The sequence below is a fragment of the Bos javanicus genome, chromosome 18 (genome assembly GCF_032452875.1).
Source record: "Bos javanicus breed banteng chromosome 18, ARS-OSU_banteng_1.0, whole genome shotgun sequence".
In the NCBI taxonomy this organism is placed as follows: domain Eukaryota; kingdom Metazoa; phylum Chordata; class Mammalia; order Artiodactyla; family Bovidae; genus Bos; species Bos javanicus.
Genome location: NC_083885.1, coordinates 65,639,795 through 65,659,759, shown reverse-complemented (window position 1 = coordinate 65,659,759; position 19,965 = coordinate 65,639,795). Strand labels below are relative to the sequence as shown.

Below are 19,965 nucleotides of genomic sequence, written 5' to 3'. Positions count from 1 at the left end.
AGAGACCACCACCCTTGGAAACTAATAAAGGCAGAGCTTCAAGTCTGTGTTCCCTTCCTTTCCCTCACCACCTCACTGTGGCATGCCCCCAGGACACCCTCCACAGGCTCTCAGTAATGTCTTGTTCCTCAAGTTTCGGATCAGATTTTGTTGATGTTCTTCCTACGGTTATAGTAAGAACCACAAGCACTGCGGTGCAGGGGGAATGGCATTAGGACTCGATGAAGTTACAAGGTCTTCCAGTGAGTGCCTGGGGCATCCCAGCTGAGAGCATCCATCACTGCTACCAATGGCTGGGACCTACAGCACATGGTTAGTCGGCCAAAAAGTGCAGTCAGTTTTCTGCATAACATCTTCATAGCAAAACCTAGACAAATTTTTGTGCCAATTCAATATTACTAGCTCTTTAAAGGAGTAGGGAGAGAAAAATCCTGGTATTTTCGTGTGGTATTAAAAAGTACCTACAAGTTACTTCGCTATAAATAATCACTAATTACAATGTGAATTAAGACTTGGATGATGTCCCTGCACAACATTATCACAGTAAAAAGTCAAAACTTGTAAATTTTTGCCAGACATACTAAGTGAAACACCAAGGGAAAGAGAGTTGAGTGCTGGTTTTGGCAAGACTTTTAAGGTCACTGTAGTAATAAGGTGAATCCCGCCTAAGAATGGAAGAACTGCTTATGGACTCTATTGAAGTAAGTCACTTGTTTGGGAAAGTTGGAATTTTGACAACGAAATTAAGAAATAATCCCTTGTACATCACAACAATTTGGGAAGGATACAGAAATAAGACAGAGCTTAAACTCCAGCAAAGTACTTAAATGGGGAGGAAGGGGATTCGGGAAGAAAACACTTCTGCTTTGAAGTGGCCTGGGGACTTAACTTGCTTGAGCTGCACCAGGTGTCAGTTGCAGCACAGGGGGAATCTTCGATCTTTGCTGTGGCGTGCAGGATCTTTAGTTGCAGTATATGGGATCTCAGTTCCCTGACCAAATGTCAAACCCTGGCCCTCTGCATTGGGAGCATGACATCTTAGCCAGTGGACGACCGGGAAGTCCCCACTCAAAACTTACTAACTTCCACAACAGGGGGAAAAAAGCCAATTTAAACCAGCCAAATTAGAGAACATTCTCTAATGTTCAAACGAGCCAGTTGGAACATTAGAGAATGCCTTTGCTGCTTTTGAATGCATCTGTTAGAATCACCTGGCTTCCAGGTGGCACTGGAGGTACAGCACCCACCTGACAACAAAGGAGACGTGAGATGTAGGTTCCATCCCTGGGTCATGTCATGAAGAGCCCCTGTGGGAGGGCAGGGCAACCCACTGCAGTATTCTTGCCTGGAGAATCCCAGGGACAGAGGAGACTGGTACGCTACACAATCCATGAATTTGCAAAGAGTCAGACACGACTGAAGTGACTTTGCACACACGCACACTAGTCACCACTGTGTGCCACGCATTAGTCCAAGCGTGTGGTGCACAGGAGACAAAAAGCGAGGAGGCCTTTGTGGTTAATAGGTGAGGAGGGATTCTGACCTCACACCTTGGGCTCCAGCTGCCTGCGTCCTGCAGTCCCCTCTGTGTGACTGTGTCCCTGCTGCTGCTGAGAGGCTTGGGAGGCCAGGCTGGCCGCTCCCAGTGCCGCGTGCCCAGGTTCACTCCACGCTTCCAGGGAGCAGCTCCAGCCCATGGGGTGTCCTCACTGGGCTCACTTGGCGTCCTGTGCTTCCTCCTCCCACGAGGCTGGGCCCCTGCACACCTGGAGAGCTACAGGAAGCAGGAGGGGTGGGCACTGGCCTCCCTCGCCCCATGACCTGGCCACTGTGTGCCCTGGCCACCTTGACCTTGGCTCACCGTGCCTGCTGTGTTCCTGGCTGGCTGGCCTCCCCTGGACTGTGTCCTTCGGTGATCTCTTCTGCCAGCATGATTTGGTTTTTCTCCACAGTGACCTCTTTAGATCACATGCATTGGCCCTGCTCTGTAGGGCCTCCTTTCTGACAATAAAGTGTGGACCCTGAGGTGGGGGGGCGGGGTGCGGGGAGTCAGGAAGACAGAGAATGAAGAAAAGAAATTAATAGGATGAAAACTTCCAAGGAGAAAGAGTAGTTTCGTGTAATAAATAGTGCAGGGGGTTGGGTTATAAGTCATATAAACTAAAAACGGGTAAGAGCACACTCCAGTCTAGATGTGATGAAAGGGCAGGCATGAGATTCAGGGGATGAAAGGAGAGGAAACACCACTGGAACATGTCTGAGGCCAGAGTACACTCTCAGTACTTGGGGGGAGAGTCTCAGGGCAGTGCAGAGGCGTCTCCAGGCCACAGGTAAGACTCGGTCCCTTCAAGGACTCAGGTAGGTGGGGACACACCGCCAGGGGAGGGGGCACGCCCTAGTGCCCACGCAGTGAGTTGCGTTCCTCATCAATGCACCAGCAGCCCCCTCACCAAATATCAAGACAAGTTTTGTGGGCAGAGGACCCCCTCACCGGCACATCCCCAGCGGATGCCAAAACAGGTGCAAAGAGGCCCAGCTCAGCGCTCACAGGGTTTGAAACCCGCGTACGCAGCACCGTCTCAGGAGCGAACCAAACAGCCCATGGGGCTCCGGGGGGGGCGGGTGGGGGGGGGTGGTCACTGCCTCCCCGGAGACACGGGGCCCAGGAGACCCAGCGCCCGGAGTCGTGGCTGCGGGGGACGGAGTCCACAGGCCGGGACCAGGTGGATCTGCAGCCCGGCTCGCCCCGGCCTCCCAGCCAGGCCTGGCCTGATTCCCACCTCTGGTCCCGGGAGACCCTCTCCCGCTCCCCGCGCCGGCCGGAGGGGCTCCGGTGGAGGCTGGTCGATCGGCCGGGCAGCCCCACACCCAGGCCTGGACTGAGGGGCCGGTCTCGGCCTCCGCCCCCAGAACCTGCCGGCACAGCCTCCGGAGAGAGGAGGCGGCCCACCGCCCAGCAACAACCAGCCGATTCCGCCTGCCCCGGCGGCCTCCCAGGCTTCGGTTCCGAGCCCGAGTCAGGGCGGCCGCCACGGTGAAAGCACCAGATACTACCTAGACCGGTGGTCGGTGACAAGTGTCCCAACCCTTCCGCTTTCAGAGAAGAATGCCAGCAAAGACAGAAAGTAGTGAGTATTTACTAAAGAGGAGAGTACAGGGCGCGTGGATAAACACTCCGGCCGACTGAGGGAAAGGGAGTCACTGAGTCGAAGCCTCGCGGCAGTTTTACTTAGTCGGGGCATTTCTTCCGGGTCTCCTTCGGCGGGTCATTTTGATTTGCCTGGTTCACAGGCCGTATTTGGTGCATCTCAGGACTCTCCTGGATGTGCGCACTCGTCTTAGCCAAGACGGGTTCCAGCGAAGAGGCCCGTGGGTAGCCTGGCATTAGTTAACATCACTCCCCTTTGACCTCCGAGGAGACTTTCTGTGCACATGTGGTCAGACAGGTCTCCTGAGAAATGTGTGGTCTGGGCAGGGCCCAGCCTCCTCCCTAAATTGTCCTGCTATTCTCAACTTGGAGTTTCAGTCCACAGGGAGTGAATCTCCAGTGCTCACCTGGGACCCACCACCTCCTGCCTCATTACCGCCTGAACCACCCCCTTCCCCATTGTCCATGGGAAATTCTCTTCCATAGAACCAGTCCCTGGTGCCACGAAGGTTGGGGGCCGCGGCTGCAGAGGGAAAGGACGATATAAAAGAGGCTTCAGGTGGCGCCCGACAACCGGCAGGAACGTCAATGGGACAGACCCAGATCCTGGGGCAGCGGGAGCGCACCGTGGGCAACGGGGATCCCTGGCCTCCTCCAAGCCCACCTCTGAGCCTGGACCCTCAGGCGGGCTGCCCAGAGTGAGACCAGAGAGTTCCCAGGCTCCCCAAAGGGCTTAAATAAACTCTGCAGCAGGCAATGTACAGCTAAAAGCTTCCAAGGGGGCTTCCCTGGTCGTCTAGTGGTAGAGTCTGCCTGCCAGTGCAGAGGGCAAGGCTTGGACTCCTGGTCCAGGAAGACACCACAGGGCAACTAAGCACAATGAGGCACCAACTACTGACCAGATGTGCTGCAAATACTGAAGCCCCCTTGGCCGGAGCTCATGCTCTGCAACAAGCCACGGCATTGAGAAGCCTGCACTCTAGCATGAAGGGTAACAAGGATCCATCACAGCCAGAAAGTAAAATAAAAATAAATAAATAGATCCTTATTAAAAAAAAAAAAAGCATATAAGGATGCAGAGACAACAATGGATTAATGGTTTCGTTTGTGGGAAGGTGAGGTTTGTTTACTTTGGCAGAGCCACGTGGCTTGCAGGATCTTAGTTTCCCAAGCAGGAACTGAATCTGGGTCTTCAGCAGTAAGACACCGCATCCTAACCACTGAACCACCGGGGACTTCCTGGATGAATGTCTGAATTCCATCATTTTGAGCAGAGGCCTTTTTCGGTTGTGCTGGCTCCCTTGCTGCACACAAGGTTTCTCCAGTTGTAGCTCTAGTTGTAGTTTTCCACTTTAGAGGGAAAAAAAAATCCCAAGAGAAAAACTGGGGATCTAGAGTCAGTTGTGCATGCGTGCTAAGTCACTTCAGTCATGTCCAACTCTTTGCAACCCTATAGAATGTAAGCCACCAGGCTTCTCTGTCCATAGGATTCTCCAGGCAAAAATACTGGAGTGGGTTGCCATTTCCTCCTTCAGGGGATCTTCCTGACCCAGGGATAGAACCTGTGTCTCCTGTGACTCCTGCATCACAGGCAGATTCTTTACCACTGAGCCACCGGAGAAGCCCAGGGTCAGGTACAGTGATTTTAAAATTTGACACCAGAAGTGTGATCCATGAAAAGAAATGGAGACACTGAAAGTTGTCAAAATTAAAAACCTACGCTCTGAAGCACCTTGTGAAGAGGATGAAAGGACCAAGCACAGAGGCCAGGAGAGAAAACATGTGCAAACCACGCGTCAGATACGAATATGAAAAATTCTCAAAACATCATGGTGTTAGCTTTTAAAAAAATCCAAATATAAAATAGACAAAATACACATAATATATTTTACCCAAGAGAAGGAGATACCATTAAATGGCAAATATGCATATGGAAAGCTATGAGGCATTTCCTAGGAATGCAAATGGAAATCATAGGGATATACCTAGGCAGATCCCTCAGAACGCCTCAAAGAAAATACAGAACAGTAGCAAAATGGTGAGGAGGTCAAGGGAAAATCAATCATTCATCCTAGCAGTGATGTAAAGTGGTACAGCCACTGTGGAAAACAGTGGTGGTTTACAAACACAAACAACAAAAAACTTTCCAAGTACCATACAATCCAGAAACTCAACTCCAGTCAAATTAAAATAGACCATGTAGTAAATGATTGACTCAGCAGGTCCACAGTGTTCAAAACCTGCACATTCCAAAGGAAACTCTGGCCTTGCCTGGCTCCCAGGAAGCCCTTGGAATACCTGATGAGGGTTCTTGTATAGTTGAGGCTTGCAGGGCCTTTGGCCATGGGCCATGGGGTAGCAGTTTCACCTGCAGGAAGTCAGCTTTGTGGGATCATGTGAGTTCTTCTAGGGAGTGAGGCATCAAATAAGAGGGTGGTCTGGAGGAGCTCCCCCAATCTCTCCCCAACAAATAACATTTATCTCCCCCAAAATCTCGAACTTGCATGGCCTTAGCATCTCTTGTTCATCAGAGTGCCAAACTGGAAACAACATGGATTCCTTCAAGGAATGAGTGGTTAAATAAATTAGTTGGTGGCAGGGGTAGCTGTGAAGTCAAGTGGGCCTTAGGAAGAATTACTAGGAACAAATCTAGTGGAGGTGACGGAATTCCAGGTGAGCTATTGAAAATCCTAAAGGATGCTGCTATATTAAGTGCTACACTCAATACTGTCAGCCAAGAGCCGGACACAACTTAGTGGCTGAACAACACCAGGGGTAGCTGAGGAACTAGAAGTGTTTGGAGATACAAATGGAAGGAAGAAGGGACAGGACTGGGCAATGGGTTGTCCGTGTCATGTGGAAATACAGGATGAGGGAACGCTTCCAGGGTCTAGAACAGTCACTGGGTGAAGAGTGGTGGAATCCATTCAGACACGGCACAGTCTGTGGCCCATCCAGGGTGAGAAAGAACAGGGTTTTCGTGCTGCACCACTTTTAATATGTCGTTTCTATGAGGCATCCAAGTCAGAAAACCAAGCAGATGGTCGTATAGCTAATTCTGGAAGGAGATAAGATCTGGGGGTTATAATGCCTTAAAACAAACTAGATCACTAAGGCTATGTTTTAAATCATTTTGGTTATGGACTTTAGGATCCAGGGTGGAACACTTCCAGTTTTAACGTTGAGGTGGAGGAGATTATGCTGGCAAGCAGTGCTATGGAGGAGCATCAAGAAAGGCAGCAGTGAAAGAAGCCTCTGGCATCAGGAGCCCAAGAAACCAAGGCTGGCGAGCCCCTTTCCCTACTGCTCTGAAGGAAACCAGGACACTTCACCCCAAAGTCTCCCCCACACTTCGGTACATCAATTTTTTTTTGGTTGTTAGTTTTTAAAGATTAATTTATTTATATTTAAGGCTGTGCTGGATCTTCGTTGCTGTGCGTGGGCTTTCTCCCATTGCGGTGAGCATGGCTGCTCTTCATTGGGGTCACAGTCTTCTCACTGCGGTGGTTTATCCCGTTTCAGAGCCTGGGCTCGGGGCTCACTGGTTCTAGAGCACAGGCTCAGTAGCTGCAGCACATGGGCTCCGCTGCTCCACAGCAAGTGGGGTCTTCCCAGACCAGGGACCCACCCCACGTTGGTGGGTTCCCCCGCGTTGGCGGGCGGACTCTCTCGCCTGGACCAGCAGGAAAGCCCCGGCACAGCGATTATTTTGAATTCCAGGCAGTTACGATGCAGCGGGTGTGAGGAAGACGCTCTGACTCTAAAGCTCCCATGTGAAATGCACCCTCCCTTTCCCCAGAGGAAGACACTTTAAACACCAGAGATAGGAAACAGGGTTGTCAAAGGGAGAACTGGGGACTGAGCAGTCTGCGCTCAGTTTAACAAACCTTGTTAATCTCATCCTTATCTTCTATTTCTTCACCATGAAATACCCACAGCCCAAATCCCTTTTCCTTCTCAATTTTTCACAAATTGATCCTTTGACTAAAAGGTGTAGAAGCTTCCTGTTCTTGGTATACTTGGGTCTTCATTCTTTCATGAATGCTCCCATGGACACATAAACATTTAATAAAATATGCATGCCCTACTCCTGTTAATCTGCCTTTTGTCAGTTTCAACTTTGGGCCCAGCCATAGACACTAAGAGGGGAGAGAATTTTTCCTTCCCTACGGCTGTTAGGAAGTCCAGTACAATGGTAGATGGCAAGTGAGCACTGTAATGTTCACCAAATGAGTCTCTGGTGCCAATGGCAAGAGAGAGCAGTGTTGGGAGCGATATGGGGATGTTAGGTGAACATACTGAAAGCATGTGTGTTGAAAGAAGTGTTCACAAAAGGTCGATTCTGTATCACATTTTTTAAAGAGGAGTTTAGGTTCACAGTAAAATTAGAATAGAGAGTCCAGAATGCCCTGCCCCCCTCTGCCACTGCGGGTCCTTGCCTAACTCCACTCCCCACAAACAAGAGCCAGAGAGAGAGACTCAGAGCCTTCTCCTCTGCCACTCTTCTACGAATAATTCCACGCCAGTGAGCTGTCTGTAAGCATCAGAATTCACTTTTTTAAATAGAAGATTCTTTTTTTTTTTACGTATTTCTTTTTATTTATTTACTTGGCCGTGTCGGGTCTTACTTGTGGCATGTGGGATCTAGTTCCCCGACAAGGGATTGAACCTGGAACCTGGGGCTCCTGCATTGGGAGCATGGAATCTTAGTCACTGGACCATCAAGCAAAGAGAGGGAAAGTGAAGGTTACGCTACGCTACGCTAAGTCGCTTCAGTCGTGTCCGACTCTGTGCGACCCCATAGACGGCAGCCCACCAGGCTCCCCCGTCCCTGGGATTCTCCAGGCAAGAACACTGGAGTGGGTTGCCATTTCCTTCTCCAATGCATGAAAGTGCAAAGTGAAAGTGAAGTCGCTCAGTCGTGTCTGACTCTTAGCGACCCCCTGGACTGTAGCCCACCAGGCTCCTCCGTTCATGGGATTTTCCAGGCAAGAGTACTGGAGTGGGGTGCCATTGCCTTCTCCGAAGTGAAGGTTAGAAAAACATGAAGATTAGTTATAGATACTGGGACTCCAGCACACGGGACTGACTAACTCTAAGGTCAGACTCTAAGGGACTGACTTTGAAAGATTTCTGAATGTGTGTGGTCGATTTGACATGCAGGTCGTTTTGAATTTACACTACCATCTAGCCACTTCTGAATGTCACACACTCCCTCCTCCCCACTGAAAAGGAAGATGGATAAACATGACTGAACCCCACAAATGGCACCACTGAATGAAGATGGGTGCTGTCTTTGTGCCAACTGTGACTCTGAGTTGTGATACCAGGGCGTTTTATTTTATATTTTTATGCTGAGCTACACAGCTTGTGTGATCTTAGTTCCCCGACCAGGGATTGAACCTGGCCCCTGGTGGGGAAAATGTTGAAACCTAACCACTGAACCACCAGGGAATTCCCACTAGGGCTGTTTTAAAGATTGATTTAATAGTTTTAACACAAGGAGAATGTAAACGTACTTCATGCCACTTATAAATAGCAAAATAATGTTATGTGATACATATTTTTAACTACAATTCAAAACAAAACACCATCTCCCTGACTCGGACTAAGGGAGTTTCTGGGTCTGCTGGAGAGGGTCATAGGCAGTGTGGAAAACCAGGGTCAGCAATTCAAAATATTTTCTTCTTCATAAGGTGAATAAAAATTATAAATGATAGCAGTTGTAGGTGCTGTAATTTAAGAAGGAAAAGGCAGGGATTCATTTGAGCATTTAAAAGCATAACCTGGGCTTCCCAGATTATGTGGCTTTCTGTAAAGAATTCTCCTGCCAATGCAGGAGCCACAGGAGACTCAGGTTTGATCCCTGGGTTGGGAAGATTCCCTGGAGAAGGAAATGACAACCCACTGCAGTATTCTTGCCCGGGAAACTCCATGGACAGAGGAGTCTGTGGGGTCACAGTCAGACTCGACCGAGCATGCACACACTGTACAAGAACGGTCTGTTTTATAGTCGGTGGCATCTTAGCTTTGGTTTAAAAAACAAAAAGACAGTTGAGCCAGTGCACAGTCTTACCAATTATTACATAATCTAAAGTACTGTAAATGTTGGAAAGTCAAGTTTCAGTGACTACGACAAAATATAAGTAGTGGACTTGACCTAGTCTGAAGGCTCAAGAAAAGATACCTTGAGAAAAACTTCCTATATATTGAGTGTTGGGCAGAGTATTCCAGTGAGAGAGAAAAGCTGGTATTGGGAAGCTGAGTGAACATTCAGGAAAGATAGAGGGGCTGGGACAGAATGAAGGATGCTTCATGTTCAGACACTGAACTAAGGAAATAGAATAATTTGTGGAAATAATAACTTAGTTGACCCATAAATTCAATGTATGTAATTTATAAATCTGAAATCATTAGAAACTAAATCTTAAGTCTTATTAAACTACAATACTGTGATTACATACTTTTAAACATGGTGATAAAATCAGCAAAAGGTAATTCCATTTGTCAAATAAAATTATTAAATCAATTTAATTTGTTCAGAAAGTCAATATAATGAGAAACTTTAAAAATACATAATTTGTAAACATCTGCATACATAAACAAATGTTTAAAGACTCCTGAAAGCAAATTTTGTTGAGTTTCCTACTTCTTCTTATCTGGTAACCTGAAAGTCAAGGCTATTATTCAAAATCACATTCTAACAATTTTTCCTTCAAAAATATCTTTCACTAAGAATTTATGTAGCAATATAAAGAGCCTGCCCAAAAAACACTGTAAACTGTAAGTCAATAAAGGATAAATAAAAAAATAAAGAGCCTAATCTTCGTAAAGCATTAGAAGATTAATGGTAAAAATAAATAAATAAATAAAATTTTTTTTAAAGATTAATGGTTATCTTTCTTTCATCCTATGTTAGGACACTTCCCCCCCGCCCCCCGCCCCCGATATCATCAACACGTCCTTTTCAAAAGTTTTCTTTTCTTTTCAACTGAGTTTTGTTAACCTACAAATATATTTCAAGTGAGGTCTAGCAGACTTTTTCAAATCATAGTTTGCATCTCTTGGGCCAGTTAAAAGGTGAGAGTGACTGTATGTGCGCAGGAGAAGAATGATCTAACAGACTTTCCTTTTCCCACCTGGAATCTGAGAAGGCTGACAATGCCAGAGATTTGAACGACCAGACTCAACATCCATTCTCTGAGAATGTGTCTCCTCCACAAGAAACTGCAAATTCAGGACACACTGAAGTACTTCCGCCAACTCAGAGCACTGTAGAGGGAAGCAAAGGAGTGGCTGAGGGGGATACAAACAGGACAAAGAGGGACAGGCTTTAGATAGACTCCCCAGTGAGGGGTTGTACACTTGTAACATCGTGGTTCCCCAAGTGAGCCCTGCAATGCTTTCAATTTTCAGGACAAAAAGAAGTAAAAATCTGATTACCCAATGGCCCTCTCTCTACACTTTGGTATGAATAGGCTCCCAAATACCACATAGACTCTCAGGGCTTTTCTTAGGCAGATCCATCAGTGGCTAGAATGTCAAATATACTCCGTGTTTCTGGGTGTGTGAAAAACAAATTAAACAGAAGGAGCTTAATTCTCCCTGTAGAAAATGTGGGGATTCTCCCTGCCTTTTGTCAGAGCATTTAGCTTAGAGCTAAATCTAAGCACTTCCTCATCTCTTTAAAAGGGATCACTTTGAAGACTAGATGGGACTTTTGTCCGTTGGGCTTTTTTGTTTTTCCTTTTCATGAGTTTCTTAAGAAACTAGGAACCATTTCTTTAAAATGGAAACATCTTGAGAGCCAGTTTTTGAAATGTAAACATCGAGGGAGCCCGCTAGCTTGCCTCTCTCCAGGTTTCTGCGGGAGGGTAAGGGACTAACTTCGGTGGGTGCCTCGCTCCAATATGAAAAAAAACAACTCCTGTCACAGGGATGAAAGTAGCTTGTCTTTCCTCTAGATAAAGCCAATAAGCGAGGGCGACAGACGGCCACCCCGCTTACCAGGGACACTTGGGACACACTGGGTGCCATGTCAACACGAAAACACAGGCAGAACTCAAGGCGAAGCATTTACTTGTGATCAAAGAATTGCCGTTCAAGGCACACCAGATTTGCAGAGCAACCTAACTCAAATAGGTTTCATTTGAAGCAAGTGAAAGTCAGGAGTTTTTAAAGGCAAAAAGGGGGACGTCTACATAATTCCAAGTATTTTGATTGGCGTTGGCGGCAGAAAGCTACTCTTGGCTAAACGTGTTTGGTCGCTAAATATCACTAAGCAAAAGTCTGTTCCTGGAGCAAGGTACTTTTGCAGAGCTCTTGAAAATACTTGTGGTTTGACCCTGTCCAAAAGTTCACAGTTCACGGGGTGAGGACATGCATAAGAATCAATTCTTTAATGGTCCCTAGGCTCCATTTAAAAACTCACTGACTTGAGCAACTCATTTTATTTCATCTTTCATGGTGCCATCAAGTCCTCTTACTTGTTATACCTATCTTGAAAACAAGTATATAATGGGTTCTATGTGCCTGTGTATATAAGAGAGTGAGGGGATTTTTTTTTTTTTTTCCTGTCTTTGCAATTTCTTAGAGTTTGCTTGTGATGTACATCACACTCTGGTTTAATACTGATCCAATAATATGGTATAATGAGAAATTTATTTGGTTTTTGCTCACAGATCCTGGCAGAGGTCCTAAAATCCTTGGAACTTCCTGATAGATAGGATTACCTTTTGTCACTAATACGAGGCTCCCTTAAATTGAAGAAAGTAGGGAAAGCCACTAGACCATTCAGGTATGACCTAAATCAAACCCCTTATGATTATACAGTGGAAGTGAGAAATAGATTTAAGGGCCTAGATCTGATAGACTGCCTGATGAACTATGGATGGAGGTTCGTGACACTGTACAGGAGACAGGGATCAAGACCATCCCCATGGAAAAGAAATGCAAAAAAGCAAAATGGCTGTCTGGAGAGGCCTTACAAATAGCTGTGAAAAGAAGAGAAGCGAAAAGCAAAGAAGAAAAGGAAAGATATAAGCATCTGAATGCAGAGTTCCAAAGAATAGCAAGAAGAGATAAGAAAGCCTTTTTCAGCGATCAATGCAAAGAAATAGAGGAAAACAACAGAATGGGAAAGACTAGAGATCTCTTCAAGAAAATTAGAGATACTAAGGGAATATTTCATGCAAAGATGGGATCGATAAAGGACAGAAATGGTATGGACCTAACAGAAGCAGAAGATATTAAGAAGAAATGGCAAGAATACACAGAACTGTACAAAAAAGATATTCACGACCCAGATAATCATGGTGGTGTGATCACTGACCTAGAGCCAGACATCCTGGAATGTGAAGTCAAGTGGGCCTTAGAAAGCATCACTACGAACAAAGCTAGTGGAGGTGATGGAATTCCAGTTGAGCTATTCCAAATCCTGAAAGATGATGCTGTGAAAGTGCTGCACTCAATATGCCAGCAAATTTGGAAAACTCAGCAGTGGCCACAGGACTGGAAAAGGTCAGTTTTCATTCCAATTCCAAAGAAAGGCAATGCCAAAGAATGCTCAAACGACCGCACAATTGCTCTCATCTCACACGCTAGTAAAGTAATGCTCAAAATTCTCCAAGCCAGGCTTCAGCAATATGTGAACCGTGAACTTCCAGATATTCAAGCTGGTTTTAGAAAAGGCAGAGGAACCAGAGATCAAATTGCCAACATCCGCTGGATCATGGAAAAAGCAAGAGAGTTCCAGAAAAACATTTATTTCTGCTTTATTGACTATGCCAAAGCCTTTGACTGTGTGGATCACAATAAACTGTGGAAAATTCTGAAAGAGATGGGAATACCAGACCACCTGATCTGCCTCTTGAGAAACTTGTATGCAGGTCAGGAAGCAACAGTTAGAACTGGACATGGAACAACAGATGGGTTCCAAATAGGAAAAGGAGTTCGTCAAGGCTGTATATTGTCACCCTGCTTATTTAACTTATATGCAGAGTACATCATGAGAAACGCTGGGCTGGAAGAAGCACAAGCTGGAATCAAGATTACTGGGAGAAATATCAATAACCTCAGATATGCAGATGACACCACCCTTATGGCAGAAAGTGAAGAGGAACTAAAAAGCCTCTTGATGAAAGTGAAAATGGAGAGTGAAAAAGTTGGCTTAAAGCTCAACATTCAGAAAACGAAGATCGTGGCATCTGGTCCCATCCCTTCATGGGAAATAGATGGGGAAACAGTGGAAACAGTGTCAGACTTTATTTTGGGGGCTCCAAAATCACTGCAGATGGTGACTACAGCCATGACATTAAAAGACACTTACTCCTTGGAAGGAAAGTTATGACCAACCTAGATAGCATATTCAAAAGCAGAGGCATTACTTTGCCAACAAAGGTCCGTCTAGTCAAGGCTATGGTTTTTCCTGTGGTCATGTATGGATGTGAGAGTTGGACTGTGAAGAAGGCTGAGCACCGAAGAATTGATGCTTTTGAACTGTGGTGTTGGAGAAGACTCTTGAGAGTCCCTTGGACTGCAAGGAGATCCAACCAGTCCATTCTGAAGGAGATCAGCCCTGGGATTTCTTTGGAAGGAATGATGCTGAAGCTGAAACTCCAGGACTTTGGCCACCTCATGCGAAGAGTTGACTCATTGGAAGACTCTGATGCTGGGAGGGATTGGGGGCAGGAGGAGAAGGGGACGACAGAGGATGAGATGGCTGGATGGCATCACTGACTCGATGGACGTGAGTCTGGGTGAACTCCGGGAGTTGGTTATGGACAGGGAGGCCTAGCGTGCTGCGATTCATGGGGTCGCAAAGAGTCGGACACGACTGAGCGACTGAACTGAACTGAACTTTGAGCACAAGTGAATTAAAGCTTCTAGAGGTGATTTAGGGTGGGGCTCCTGCATAGCCCCACCCACTGACCTCCAGGAAGGGAGTGTGAGGAGACCCTCATTTCTGGATGAAAAGGCTGTACACATGCCTGAACGAGATTTAAGGAGTTTCCAAGTCTGTAAACATGCTGTGCCCAGCGTGGACAGGAGGACTGTGCCTATGCTCCAGACCCTTCTAGACTTCACCCTGTAGACTTCTTCATCTGCCTTTTAAATTTAAGTACGTGCTTCCCTGAATTGTGAGCCCCTCTAACAAAATAACACCCCAGAAGAGGGACATGGAAACCTCAGAATTATAACCAGTCGATCAGAAGCAGAGTTAACACTCTGGACTTTTGAAAGGTACCTGAAGTTGAGGCTCACGGAAAAGACCCTGATGCTGGGAAAGACTGAAGGCAGGAGGAGAAGGGGACATTAGAGGATGAGATGATTGGATAGCATCACCGACTCGATGGACTTGAGTTTGAGCAAGCTCTGGAAATTGGTGATGGGCAGAGAAGCCTGGCATGCTGCAGTCCATGGGGTCGAAAAGAGTCAGGCATGACTGAGCGACTGAACTGAACTGAAGTTGGGGCAGTCTCCTGGGACTGAGCCCTTAACCTGTGGGATCTAATGCTATCTCCAGGGAGATAATGTCAGAATTTCTTACTTGGTGAGATTAGAAAGACACACATTGCAAATAGTAACCAAAGTGTTTTCTGTCCCTAATACCATTATGGACAGGATCTTTGGCATGGAAGATTTTGTTTCTATTTTTCCAAAAGCCACCATCAAAATCTGTTTACTAGGAGGAAACCTCACTCACTGGTATCTAGAGTACAGGAAATATGAGGTAAGGAAGGGTGACCACTTAAACATCAGACATTCAATAAGCCACATCTAGCATATGACAAACAACTCAGCGACTTCAACAAAAATAAGAAAAAAAGGTAGGTGGAAGACTTATGAGACAGCTACTGAAAGACATAAGGATCCATTCTCGATCTTAACTGCAATTAATCTGATTTAGGAAAACACATACATACTTTTGAGATAACTGAGAAAACTGAGCAGCACTCCACTCCAGTACTCTTGCCTGGAAAATCCCATGGAGGAGGAGCCTGGTGGGCTGCCGTCTATGGGTCGCTAAGAGTCCAACACAACTGAGCAACTTCACTTTCATGCATTGGAGAAGGAAATGGCAACCCACTCCAGGGTTCTTGCCTGGAGAATCCCAGGGACGGGGGAGCCTGGTGGGCTGCAGTCCATGGGGTCGCTAGGAGTCAGACACGACTGAGCGACTTCACTTTCACTCTTCAATTTCACGCACTGGAGAAGGAAATGGCAACCACTCCAGGGTTCTTGCCTGGAGAATCCCAGGGATGGGGGAGCCTGGTGGGCTGCTGTCTATGGGGTCTCACCGAGTCGGACACAACTGAAGTGACTTAGCAGAGCAGCAGCAGTAATATATTTAAAATATTTTTTGTGTTATGGCTATTGGGTTTATAAATAGCCCTCACATTTTAAAAATGAATTCTCAAGAAGTTATGCATTAAATGGTGTAATGTCTGAGATCATACGTTAAACAATCCACCAGTGTACATGAAGATGGATGAAACAAGAATGTTCATTGAATGACAAATAACGGAAGACTGGGGAAGTGTTTGGTTTCATAATAGTCTTTTCCATTTTTGTATATATTTGAAAATAACAAAAGACAGAATGTGTCTTAGTCTGTTCTGGCTGTCATACCAAAATATCACTGACTGGCTGGTTTATAAACAACAGATAATTATTTCTCACAGCACTGGAGGCTGGAAATCAGAGCTCAGGATGCTCAGCATGGTCAGGGTAGGGTTCACTTCATGGCTGTTGATTTCTTAATCTATCCCCACAAGGTGGAAGGGGTTAGGGATCTCTCTGGAGCCTCTTATGAGGCACTAACCCATTCACAAGGGGTCCATTCTCATGATTTAAGCACCTCCAAAAAGCCCAACCTCCTAATACCATCACCTTTGTGGGTTAGGATTTCAACAAGTAAATGTGAAGGGAACACATTCAGATTGTAGCAGTGTTGCTGTAACAGAAATTTAATATGTTCAGAAAGAACAACAACCAAAAAAACATAGGGAAAAAAAAAAGGGAAAGAGGGAACCTCTGGTTTCTGGTCAAGCATATAACAAGCTGGATTTCTCCACTCCATCCTAACAAGCAAAAGGCTAAATAGACTGAAAGAATAAACAATTCTTCTCAGATTTCTAAGTGTGGTCACAGGGCAAGCCACTGTCTCCCAATTGGAGGACTGACAGGGAAACAGAATCATGACTCACTGACTCAGAAACCAACAAGCTGAAACCACTGTGTGAACCAATGCCAGGATAGGGAAACTGGAACTGTAATTGACAAATTCCTGGAGGCTCAGAGGGGCCAAGTCTGAGAAACAAAAACTCAGGGGAACCAAATCATGGGGAAAAAACCCACACTTCTATTGACATTTTTATCTCCGAGAATGATCTTGGCCAGGAGAGAGTTAAAGGAACCATATTCAACTAGTTCAAAGCATTTCGTTTTTTACACAAAGTGTGCTCCAGGAGAAACTTTTAAAGCAGAGCCTTAGGTTTTATCAGAGCCTAAGTGACCTGGGAGAAGGAAAATGCCCAACTCCAGACACCTTGTTCCACGTAAAGCAGAAAGGCAAATACACTGAGACCTATGTGTCAATTTAAATTAGTTTTTTAACTTAAAACTTTAAACCACAAACAAAACTTCCTATGTTTGGGAACTTTTAAGAAATCATTCCTAAAATTAAAAAAAAAAAAAGAAATCATTCCTAAGGATTCCATAGGTTAATGAAGAAGTTATAATGCAAAAAGATATACTGATAACTAATCATAGGACTACAGAACACTTCCCCTCTCCCCACACCTTAAAATCACCTGTTGACTGTAGTTCCACTTACTGAGTACATGATAGCTAGTAAGAAAAAAGTGTAAGGCATAAGGAATTTTTTTTTTCAAAGTTTGAAGAGAAAAAAGAAAAGTCTGAACAGAGCAAGTATCAGAATCAGACTCAAGACAAGTCAGACATGTGGAATTATGAGACCAGGAATTTAAAACAATTAATATGTTTAGCACTCTTCTGGATAAAGTAGACAAATAACTGAGATGGAAATTCTACCACAGAACCAAGAAGAAATGATAAAGATAAAAAATTCTGTAACAAAAGTAAATGCTTTAGATAAGCTTATTTGTAGACTGGACATAGTGAAGAAAAGATTCTGACTTGAGGGTATCTCAATAGAAACCACCAGAACTGGGGGTGGGACAAAACAGGATACTCAACTGTAGGACAACTACAAAAGCTGTAAATTATGGGTAACAGGAATAGGAAAAGATAAAGCAACAGAGAAAACTGAATTAGTAATTAATAACTTCCTGAAACAGAATACAACATACTAAAATGGGTTCACTGGTGTATTCCAGTAAATGTTTAAGGAAGAAATTATACAAATTCTCTACAATCTCTTTCAGAGGACAGAAACAGAAGGGATAATTCCTAACTCATTCTCAGAGACTAGTGTTACCATAATACCCAAACACAAGATACCAGAAGAAAATTTCAGACCAATATCATTCATGAGCATTGATGCAAAAATTCTTCACAATGAGTACCATTACACATCTATTAAAATCCAAAGTCTATGACACTGAAACACCAAATGCTGGTGAGGGTGTGGAACAACAGGAACTCATTCATTCACTGCTGGGAAGAACAGTATGTCCACCTTGGAAGACACTTGGCAGTTTCTTAGAAAACAAACAGACTCTTACCAGCAATAGGGCTCCTCAGTATCTACCCGAAGGAGTCTAAAACTTATGTTCACACAACAAACACCTGTACACGACTGTTTACATTAGCTTTATTCATAATTGCCAAAACCTGGACGCAACCAAGATGTCCCCTTCAGAAGTGTTTGGATAAATGGTGGTATATCGAGACAATGGAACATCACTCAGTTTTAAAAAGAAATGCACTATCAAGCCATGATGGAGGAATCTTTTTCATTTGTTTTACGGAGGAAACTTAAAATGCACATTAGCAAGTGAAAACAGTCATCTGAAAAAGCCGTATACTGTGTGACTCCAACTATACGGCATTCTGGGAAAGGCTAAACTATGGAGATGTAAAATAAGATCACCGGTTCCCAGGCAATGTGGGGAGGGATGAACACACAGAATAGAGGGATTTCAGGGCAGTGAAACCACTCTGTGTGATCCTATAGTGATGCACTGGCTGTCGTTCAGAAACGAAGTTGTGTCCAGTCCTTTGCAACCCCACACCCCGCCAAGCGCCTCTGTCCATGGGATTTCCCGGGCAAGAATACTGACTAGAGTGGGTTGCCATTTCCTCCTCTAGGGGATCTTCCCAACCCATGGAATGAATCCATGTCTCCTGTATTGGCAGGCAGATTCTTTACTACTGAGCCACCAATTATAAATGTATTCAAACTCAAATTATAAATTTGTTCAAATATATTGAAACTCAGAATATACATCACACACAGTAAACCCTCATACGAACTATACAAACACTGGGGGACAGAAATGAATCAGTGAAGGCTCGTCAGTTGTAACAGAAGGCCCACTCTGGCGGGGGATGTTGACAATGGAGGTGATGCATGTGCAGCGGCAGACACTTTCCTCTTAATTTTGTTATGAACCTAAAATTGCTCTAAAAAATAAAAACTTTAAATAAAACAGTTAAAACTGTGAAATGAAAAAACACAAAACATTGGACCAAGGGGTTACTAAGCCTGGGTTTAATTCCAAGTCTGCTATTAACTAGCTCTCCAAGTCACGCACTTCCCCTTTCTGGGCCCTAATTTACTGATCTGCTGAAGAAGGAAAGTGGGAATGGTGATATCCAAGGCCTCTTCCTGTTCTAATTTTCTATGTTAATGCTATTTTTTCTATTTTAAAGTTACAAATGACCTCGAAATCTGTGTAGGATTTTGTGTATCAGTTCAGTTGCTCAGTCGTGTCCAACTCTTTGCGACCCCATGAATTGCAGCACGCCAGGCCTCCCTGTCCATCACCAACTCCCAGAGTTCAGCCAAACTCATGTCCATCGAGTCAGTGATGCCATCTAGCCATCTCATCCTCTGTCGTCCCCTTCTCCTCCTGTCCTCAATCCCTCCCAGCATCAGAGTCTTTTCCAATGAGTCAACTCTTCGCATGAGGTGGCCAAAGTACTGGAGTTTCAGCTGTAGCATCATTCCTTCCAAAGAACACCAGATAAAATAAAATGGAATAATATGGCCACATAAACACGAAAAATGATAGCTATTAAAATAAAAACAAGATTAGGAAGCGACGAGTTTGCTTATGTTTAAAATATCCATTTTGACATTTACATTCATAGTTTCAAAACTCAGTTTCTTCCTGGCCTTATACATTTATCCTCACCACACAAATTTAACAGCACATACTCTACCCTTTGTAATGGCTGCTTTCAAATATACCCAAAAACAGAAGACTACTGGGAAGTAACGTCTGTCATTATTTACCCTATACTACACAGCTTGCAGGATCGTAGTTCCCCAACCAGGGATCAAACCCAAGCCCTATGCAGTGGAAGCCTGGAGTCCTAACCACTGGATTGACAGGGAATTCCCTATTTATCCTTTTATGGCTCTTATTTTATCTATCCCCATGCAGTTAGTGGTTTATTTATAATCACAGACACCATGTCATTTCACACATAACCTCTTTAGGAGGTGTTTCTAAAACGTAAAGATCCTTATATAATTCCATTAATTTGTTGCATAAAATCAAAATATTTATAAGTGCTAAATTGTGTAATTACCATACTGCAATCATTACTTAATGTAGACTGCAGTCTGGATACAAAATTTATCTTAGGCAACAAGTAGGTGTGTC

At 44.8% G+C, this 19,965-nt stretch overlaps 1 protein-coding gene across 1 annotated transcript in view; it reads left to right on the top strand.

Moving 5' to 3' along the window:
- The window catches only part of LOC133229775 (uncharacterized), a 425,664-nt gene that overhangs the window by 44,297 nt on the left and 361,402 nt on the right, over nt 1-19,965 (top strand). The gene's annotated exons all lie outside the window — the stretch shown is intronic.